This window comes from Adelges cooleyi, unplaced genomic scaffold, assembly GCF_023614345.1.
Source record: "Adelges cooleyi isolate 19-005CV unplaced genomic scaffold, UGA_ACOO_1.1 ACOO_flye_CR_arks_rails_tigmint_CR_PRNA_521, whole genome shotgun sequence".
In the NCBI taxonomy this organism is placed as follows: Eukaryota; Metazoa; Arthropoda; class Insecta; order Hemiptera; family Adelgidae; genus Adelges; species Adelges cooleyi.
Window position 1 is genome coordinate 323,665 of NW_026096210.1, and position 8,459 is coordinate 332,123.

General features: G+C 28.5%; 1 long non-coding RNA gene across 1 annotated transcript; it reads left to right on the plus strand.

Moving 5' to 3' along the window:
* Positions 1 to 6,254: 6,254 nt before the first annotated feature.
* LOC126842461 (uncharacterized) lies at positions 6,255 to 7,371 on the plus strand. Its single transcript, XR_007686334.1, has 3 exons — positions 6,255 to 6,384; positions 6,451 to 6,639; positions 6,706 to 7,371. It is a non-coding gene; the product is annotated as an uncharacterized LOC126842461 (long non-coding RNA).
* Positions 7,372 to 8,459: the final 1,088 nt, after the last annotated feature.

Consider the following 8,459-nt stretch of genomic DNA (forward strand, 5'->3'; position numbering starts at 1 on the left):
TGACGATCCGAATAATGACAATAATTCGATCACAATAATTATCAATATATACAAAATATACATCTAATGGTAGGTCTTTGGATATTTCACACAAACTATTTAAATGTAGTACTATTTTATTAAAATTAAAGCTGTCATCAATAGTCGAACGTGAAAATAAATCAGTATGAAATGTATCGACTGATTAGAGGTATGGAATTCCATACCTCTAATCATAGGAGAATTTCGAATAGTATATATTAAAAAGTATTTTGTTGTCTAAATATTATACTTGGCGTTGCATCTGGGCCAGGACACATCATGTCTTAAAATTTAAGTGGTTTAGATTTTCTAAAAAAAACTATTTTAACAGCATTGGACCAAAGCGATTATAAACTAAATATTATGGGAGATTATAATATCACCTAATAAAAACAAATTTTAAATTTACATGAGTGCACGAGATTGCCAATGACATAAAAATGATAATTTTATACAGCAGAAACATTTTATTTAGTCCATAACCTCTCAGTTCAGCAACACTGCTCTTTTATTTGTATTATGACTTGACACTTGGCCAGTTTATTTATTACTTTATTCATTGGAATATTGATTAAGGAATAAAATTAGCAAAATTTAATTAAAAAACTTACCTCCATCAACACCTGAAAGGTGACAATTATTTTTTTGAATATATAAAAACTTCTATGAAACTTTTGTGTGTATATTTTTTTTAAATTGCTCAATTTTATTGCCTTACCTTATAAAACAAAAATACTACACTTTACTGTTATTGTCTTTGTTGTTTATTTACACGAATAAATAGGTAGCAAAGATGAGTATCAGTGATCCCTGGATCCAGAGTGACGGACAATCTCAATAAAGACTTTAGCCTAGTTACACTTAGCCTAAGTAACAGCATCATATTTTGATTTACAAATCGATCAAGTAGTGCAGGTATGTGTATAAATAAACACGGTTACTATATTTAACCCTTTTTTTTAATGACTTAAGTGGTACACTCTGAACTGTGCAAAATATAACACCTAAATTATTCCATTTGAACGGCGCAATTTGTAGTGTTAATTACATATTCGAGATCATCTCGTCGATGATCTTTTCAATGGCAAAAACATATTGATAAATGAACCCCTTTCAGACAAGTTGGTTAATAGATGTAGTATTATACCTTGCCTGTCAAAGTGATTTTAAAACGCCTACAATAGAAAAGATAAAGGACAATATTACTTGTGAATAACTAAGCGTTGTTGTTATATTTGAGTGAGTTTTGTGCAAACGATGAATCACTAACATTGTCCGATAGATTTTTTTTTCGCGAGCAATCCAAATGTGTGTTTAAAATATTGTCATAGCACGTCAAGTTTTTGAGAAAATAAATTTTAAAATCGACAAAAACCCCTAAAAACCCGCCATTTCAAAAATGAAAATTGTTCTCATCAAATTGAACCACTATAAAAAAAAACATAAGATAATAAACACCCCATAAGACTTATAGCATGGATCTTTGACGGCTTACAACCCTGAAGTTACTAAAAAAAAATATAAAATAAAATACATTGACCAAAAGTATATATTTTTTGGTTTTTTGAGTTGAGCCTTCAGTCTATTAGCGTTATCCAGGAGACAACACATGGAGTTTGACTGATTAGTCTCCCAAAACATGTGTGTGCTTGTGTACACTGTTTATAAATGGTCAAAAAAATTTTTTTCAATTTTAATAATTTTTAAAAATAATTAAAATAATGTCAAAATTTAAATAGTTGCTGGTAAAAATTAAAATTAAACCGATTTCACATAGTCAAATCTACTAATTTTTTTTGTTGATGTTTGATAATCTGCTCCCGTAAAAATGGTTCTTTTTCCAATGTTTTTTTTAAATGGTTTTGTTGCATTGCTTCGTATTTTTATGTAGGTATCTGACTGTATGCCCAGAAGAGTGCTAACAAGAATAAAAATATTCGGATGTCCTGGGTGAAACAATGCATTTAATTTTGCATAAAAACTTTCACAACTGTTAGTTGTCCGATTAGTGTTTGCTGACAAATCACACCAAATTTTTAAGGGGAAACTGTCCAACTTCATTGTCAATGTAATTATCTAAAATGTAATCTGTGAAACTGTCAATTCAAATCACATCACATGGTTCACCATCAAATCTTCCGTGAAACATTCAACTATGTCATTTTCGTTTGAAAATGGAAACCCGAAAAAGTACTTGAGATATCTACTTTTCTCCGAATTAGACTTATGTTCCTTAGACAGACCCAACTTCTGAATTTTTCGCCACCAGCTTTATTTTACCAACACCATTTTTCGGGACTCAATTCAATATAGTCCGTCCAAATTCCCTACTAATAATAGCAAAGGACACTATGCTTACGATCTTATCTACGTAATAAAATCAAACATATTAAGATAATAAACAGGACTCAATTCAAATAACTAAAAGTAGGATGGACTCAATTTGATGTTATCCGTTTAGACGATCGTTTTTTCTCAAAAAAAAAATTGTTTTCCAAAAATTAAAATAAGTATTTTTTTAAGGTAAATAACGGCTATCACAGTGTGTCCGTTCTACAAATAATTTTCAATAATATACGGTAATTTCGCGGTCCCGTAGGCGGCGGCACGTGGCGGGACGCCCGGCTGGGACAACGGAACGGGGCAGGCGGTCGGCGCGACCAGGCCGCGGCGCGCGCGGAAAGCTCACCAGCCCGTCGCGGCGGCAATATACTATTATCAAAAGATTTCATCGATTATTTAAAAAAAAAAATGATCTATACTTATTCTCCTAAGATATCTAATAACGACCGAAAAATAACTTTCATTTTCAAATCACATAATTTATTTTTTTACACAGCATGACAATATTAGATAGGTTATAACAATACAAATTCATTTAATACATATTAATACATTTTACATTTTAACAAAGTTTGAAGTACAACATCACACAGTCACAAGTACAACATAATTAAACAATTGAAAATAATTATATACAAAACATAAAAACACAAAATTATTTATATCACAAAATATTATACAAGGTTAACTTGTGTACAAGAAAAAGGATTACACATTGAATTTATATTCAAAGTGTAATCCTTTTTACGATATTTAAATATTAATATATATAAATATCACTACAAAATAAATACATGGTTACCAAATATTATACGTTTACCACCACGCCGTAAACAAATATAAAGTTGGTAGCTACCCATATGGAATTTATTTCGCCTTGCCGCCACACTTTCCACTCAGTTTGTGGTTGCTTTTAATCAAAGCGTCAACTTCGTTTTGTAGTGTTTGGACTTTATTCGTTAACATTTCCGCTTTCCTGTTATGAACTTTTTTTTCGGAGTCCATCTTTTTGCGAAGCTCAGTTTCGGCGGCGAAACGTTTTGCTTTCAGAACGAAAATCTATTAAAGAAAAGAAAAATTCAGGATGGAATCTCCTTCGTTCGTTCGAGCCCTACCGGAGCCGGTGTAAATTTCTACTTACCAATTTATCTTTCATAAAAATTTGCGCATCTTTTTGCTTCGACGTTTGTTGCATCTTAGCTATTTGTTCTCTGAGTTCAGCAATGATAGCTGTGCAAGAAGCATGCGGGTCTTCGGGTTTATGCATTTTAAACGGCGGCGGAAGCGAATAATCCGGTCCACCGTCGTCGGATCTGCAAACATGAGAAAAACCAAATCATTTTTATAATAATTTTCAGAGTTAATCATCAACCGACCTTCCACGTTTTCCAGACAACGCTGGCTTCGCTTTAGCGAGGTGTCCCTCGAAGGACTTGAAGTCACTCATTTTTATTATAGGTAAAAATGAAAAAACAAAGGATACACAATTTATATATTATGCGAATAAATTATGATATGTGAAAACACAACTAAGACAAACTATGTTCCATAATGAAACAAACCGTGGTTTCTATGATACCGGTGCCTTGACGATCCGAATAATGACAATAATTCGATTACAATAATTATAAATATATACAAAATATACATCTAATCGTAGGTCTTTGGATATTTCACACAAACTATTTAAATGTAGTACTATTTTATGAAATGTATCGACTAATTCCATAATTCTAATCATAGGAAAATTTCGAATAGTACATATTAAAAAGTATTTTGTTGTCTAAATATTATACTTGGCGTTGCATCTGGGCCAGGACACATCATGTTTTAAAACTTAAGCTGTTTAGATCTTCTAATATTTGATCATTTAAAGTTAATATACATTTATTAAAATCGACAGAGAGCATGTTGATTGATATTTAAATTGCTGAACATACCATTCCGGTCTAATGTTGCAAAATGTGTGATCTTATATTATAGTAATTACAATACATAAAGTCATACATTTGTTTCTTTATAATTTAGATGTTGAGATAATACGACTATAATAATAAACTAAATAGGTAGCAAAGATGAGTATCAGTGATCTCTGGATGAAGAGTGACGTACAATCTCAATAAGGACTTCAGTCAAGTTACACTCAGCCTAAGTAACAGCATATTATCTTGATTTACAAATCGATCAAGTAGTGCGCCAGTGTGTGTATAAATAAACACGGTTACTATATTTAACCCTTTTTTTTATGAATTAAGTGGTACACCCTGTAACCGTACAAAATATAACATCTAAATATTTTCATTTGAACGGTGCAGTTTGTAGTGATGAACACTACACACAGAACGAAATCTAATGTCTATTTGACTTTTAAATTGTCTCGGTAAGTAAATAAGTCAAACATGGCCACACCGTAGGATAATAGTTCTATGAATACACCTCCAGACATTCGCCGACTTATATACAACACCATTAGTACTTTAGTTCAGCCAAATTACATAGAAACATCTTTTAAAAAAGCCACTCAAACTTAGCCAAAATACAAAATTTCCAAGTACACTCATAACCCAGCTGCTATATGTGTTAGTGTTGGGAGAGTTTGATTCTTATTTTTTAAGATACATTGTTTTATGGGTGCAACACATTTGAGATCATCTCGTCGATGATCTTTTAAATGGCAAAAACATGTTGATAAATGTACCCCTTTCAAACAAGTTGGTTAATAGATGGAGTATTATACCTTGCCTGTCAAAGTGATTTCAGAGACAAAAAACAAGATTTTCGAGGGAACTTTTAAACATCAGTCAGAAAAAAACTTACACGGCCTTAAAAATTGTACTTTTACATTAAATCATATTGATCTATGCATCGTGGATAATACAAAACACATATTAGGTTTCCTTTGGAAATGTTGTCCTCTATCAAATTTATTTGAAAAATAAAAATGCGTATACACAATTTTACTTTTAGAACTTGTAAAAGTTATTCTTATTTTCAACAATGACAAACATTCGTTAAATATTAAGAATATTTTATTATCACTACTTATATAATTTGGTTTAACACCTTGTCTTCTTAAATATTAAAAAAGCAAAAGACCTATTCAAAACTGCTATTTTTTTATTTTTGTAGATATATATACAGGGTGATCCAACTAACGTAAGACACTCATTTTCTCTGAAAGTATGAATATTTTGCGAATTTTTTTTTTCCTAAAATTTTAGGTACATATTTAGCTACATTTTTCAATATTTAGAAAAATTTTATCTTCAACCCTTATACGTTAAATAAGTACGAACCTCGTTTTTTCAAATGGAAACATATGTTTTAAATTCCATAAATATAAAGACAAAAAATCTAAAAAAATGTTAGCGTTTGAATTTTTAATTTTCATCCATTTGTTCGCTGTTTATGACTTTGTAAAGATTTGAATTTTTGTCTATATTTCTTAATAATTTCATTCGATTCGACAAAGACAAGTAGTTTTATTACGACGGTCATCACATCAAATATAATAATAATTTGATGTTAACGCATTCCGTATCATAATCAGATATAATAAATAACCATACATTATTAGACGAAAGGTAGACTGTTACGGATAACGGACTTTACACTTTAACCTAATCTAGCTGGAGCTAGTCATTAGCTGGTTATCTCGGATAACAATCTAGTATCTAAACTATGCATCAGTTACCACGGAATAATCGAGTGACCAGTACCCATAATATATTTTATTATTTGTACAAAATCGCATTATATTTATTACTTGTACATAACCTCATCGCCAACAAATTTCGACTTCGAAGTTCACACGTTTTCCATTAGTGAAATGAGAAATTGCTAACTTAATTAAAAAATGTTAGTAAATTTACATTTTACTTTATAGTAAATATGATAGCATGCTTATTGTAGTTATGTCATAACTCGTTATTTTATAATTTTTTAAATATATCAATTGATAATATTTGCTCTCGACTTTATTTTGACGTTACATTCTTGGACACACCATTAATTTAATAGGTAAGTGTATTAAAGTTTAATAGATAATTTAATACAATACGAATTCAATTAGCTTTTTTATTTTAGGTTGAATGCTTTTTTCCGAAAATCTTTTATCATTTAAAAATCAATGTTATCATGTCAGAAATATCTATGGCGTTGAGAATAGGCTATACCAATTACTATGGAAATGTCTTTTCAATTGGACCCAAGACTGAAGACCTTACAATTTTAAATCAAGGTGTAAATTATACATATAAAGCATTAATTTAATAGGTAAGTTTATTAGAGTTTAATGGGTAATTTAATTCAATACGATTTCAATTAGCTTTTTTAATTTAGGTTGAATGCTTTTTTACTGAAAATATTTCATCTTTTAAAAACCAATGTTATCATGTAAAATTGGTTTTGAGTATGACATATCAATTGCTATGGAAATGTCTTTCCAATCGGACCCAAGACCTTACAATTATATATCAAGGTGTAAATTATAAGTATAAAACATTTATTTCTAATGTGACATTTTTTCATGTGAATGTATAATATCAACACTAAGCAATTTGAATGAAAAGTGTGTTGTGTTAACTTAAAATAATTATTTATGCATGTATTTGTGTATGTGGGTTGATAATACTCATATACCCGTTTCATTTATTTTTAAAAATATCAGTAATTAATGTATGAATTTCATACTACTACATACAAGGAATCGCTTCTTGATTATACCAATATTTATAATAATATGTAAGTATATTATTTTTATTTGATTAAACTTATCTAAGGTAGTTCAAATGTCTGCTTTCAGTTTAGTTATTTCTTACAATGATATAACCCATATATTGTGTGTCTGACATACATTACGGATATTTTATCATAAAGTTTTAGCTATAACTGACACAGGTATTTGGCTATCAAAGTTAAATTTTATATCAAATTTATTAATATACAATAATTCTCTCTTTAAAAAAGTAGTAATTCTATTAATTTGTATTTAATGAATTCAGTAAATCAAGTAAATTATTTTTTAGAACTTGCCTAAGATAATTCTTATAGTTAATTTTATTTATTGAATTTTGATTTTGTTAGATTTGTTTAATTACCAACGATTGTTAAAAGAAAAAAATTTAAATCAGTATTATAGAAGTTGAACAATTTCAAATGTATAGATATTGTTTTTGTTTAATATTTTTGATTGAATATTTTCAAAAAAGTAACATTTGTAATTTTTTAATTTATTGTTGTATTAATAATTAGTTTATGAATATTTTATTAGTTAAATACTTATATTATCAGACAAAAGATTATTATTGTTCTTTAAATGTTATACTATACTATATATTTGTCGTTGAAATTTATCAACACAATTGTTTGACTATGTGTTATCAATGTTCAAATTTTGTAAACTACACAGTAAAAATTAATAAAAATTGTTTTTAACTCTTTAAAGTAGGAAAATTGTCGCATACGCATTACAGCAAATATTCTTTTAACCATTATTTGCATCATTAAAGGTAAACAAATTTTATTTTTAACAACTATGCATTATAAGTTAGTATAATTGATTTTATAATTATTTGTATTCATACATAAATATAGTATACATGTATGTATGTGTATAAAATCAGACAAACTTGTCGCGTACAAATTCCATAAAATTTAAATCCTTAAAAATGTGTTTTATTACAGAATAATTGTTAAATTTAGATACTACAATTTAGCTAAGGCTATTTTTGATTTAATATTGCCACTTTTACATAATCTTAGTAAAACGTACCCGTTATAATAGTTTAATAATGTCAATACTTTAATTTGTATAGTAAACAAGGAAATATCAAATAATGGTTTTCTTTTTAAACAACTAAAATCTATTAAGCTTTTAATTTTCTAGATATTAAATAGTGAAGAAAATAATAAAAATAAGAAAATACTGATTATACGGAAAATCAAAATAGCAGATTCAACTGTAAAAGAATTAACTTTTCAATTTGAAATTTTTGAAACAGACATATTTTATTATAAAGGCTTAAGAATCACTATTATTATAACATTATACACCTTATAAGTTATAATAATAATTAGTAAGTACTAATAAAAAG